The following is a 1,865-nucleotide window of genomic DNA, read 5'->3' on the forward strand; positions in this document are numbered from 1 at the left end:
CCCCCCCCCCCCCGTGGACTTCAGGTCTCGGGAGGGGGGGTCCAGGGGAGACAACTCAGTCCAGTATTTTGATTTTGGAGTGTCAAGAATACATTTTGCTCCTTCAACGTAACAATTGCCATTTTAAACATGTAGTAAATGTGAAACGAGACTAGTTGTAGTGTAGGCAGCAAGAATACTTAAAATCATCAATTAATCTCAAATGTACTAAAATGTGTAACACAGATCTCTGAAGACCCTCACAGATAAAACCCTCTGCATGGGTAGGGATCGTGTTGTTGTGATTTGAGTGGACTAACCCTTAAAACATCTATGAACTAGTGAGCTTGTTCTCATGGAGGACCTTGTTGCAGGAAGTTAAATTATCGTGAAATGCTTAAGTTAAAGGTGGGAGGGGGGGGAGGAAGTGGAGTTTAATATCTGTTTAATGAAATACAGGAACTGGAGAGAAAACTGCGTCAGTGTGTCGACCCCTCTTCTACCTCCCATGTTGTGTGTGATGCACGCGCACACACACACACACGCACACACACACACACACACACACACACACACACACACACACACTCTTTCTGTTGACCTCCTCTGTCACAGTGAACAGCTCGTTGCTCGCTCTGCTCACTTGAGGAATGTTCAGTCACACATGTTTTATTCCCACTGGAGTGTGTGTGTGCGTTTGTGTGTGTGTGCGTGTGTGTGTGTGTGTGTGTGTGTGTGTGTGTGTGTGTGTGTGTGTGTGTGCGTGTGTGTGGACAGTCCCACGTTGTCGCTGTCCCAGTTGATAAATGATAAACCATGGGTTACTCCTTCACTGAAGGAGCACACTGATTGGCACACACCAGTGGTGGAATGTAACTAAGTACATTTCCTCGAGTACTGGGCAACTTTGAGGTACTTGTACTTTACTTGAGTACTTCCTTTTAATGCTCCTTTTTATACTTTTACTCCACCACATTTATGTGAAAGTAGCCAACTTTCCGTCTTTAGCGGTTAGCTTAGCATAGCGCCATTGCCACCATAGATGACACTGGCTTGGCTTATTCAAATGTAATATCCAGAAATTTAAAAATAGTCCATTAAACCATCTGATAGTCTATACTATTGAAATAGTCCAGGTCTGACAGTATCATGGATTTCAGCATTGTTATGGCTTTTTCCAACTTTTTGTCACTTTTTCAATGTTGTGGGTGCTTTTCTTGATGTTTTTTGATATTTTTAATATCGACATTTTCAGCGTTTATTTCAACGGCCCATTTTTTGTGACAAAAGAAAATAAAACAAACTAAAAAAACGGGTCAAATTTGACCCGAGGACAAAATGAGGGTTAACCCTTGTCTTTTCTTCCCGTCAACCATGAAAAAACCAAACATTTTGTTCGCTTTTTTCAACATTATCATCCCTTTTTTCCAACATTTTTGTCACTTTTTCAATGTCGTTGGTGCTTTTCTTGATGTTTTCTCCAATGTTTTTTGATATTTTCAATATTGACATTTTCAGCGTTTATTTTGACGGCCCATTTTTTGTGACAAAAGAAAATAAAACAAACTAAAAAAACGGGTCAAATTTGACCCGAGGACAAAATGAGGTTTTTAAACGATGCCCGGCGCTGGAGAAAAGTGCCTGTGAAGAAGTGCTGAACTTTCTTGTTTCTCTTGCATCCGGTGTGTGAATTGAGCTCACGAACGTTGGTTGGACGATCAATGGATCGGTCATGGAGGTGGAGGGGCTGGAGAGGTGGACCCCGTCTTTCTCTCCGTCCGTCCGTCCGTCTGTGTGAAGACAGCGAGGCTCCAGGCTGACTGACCAGCTCTCAGTCGCCCACTGGATACCACTCACACACAAAGCAATTATGTCCTCCTTTACCC

The sequence above is a fragment of the Etheostoma cragini genome, chromosome 13 (genome assembly GCF_013103735.1).
Source record: "Etheostoma cragini isolate CJK2018 chromosome 13, CSU_Ecrag_1.0, whole genome shotgun sequence".
NCBI classification, from domain to species: domain Eukaryota; kingdom Metazoa; phylum Chordata; class Actinopteri; order Perciformes; family Percidae; genus Etheostoma; species Etheostoma cragini.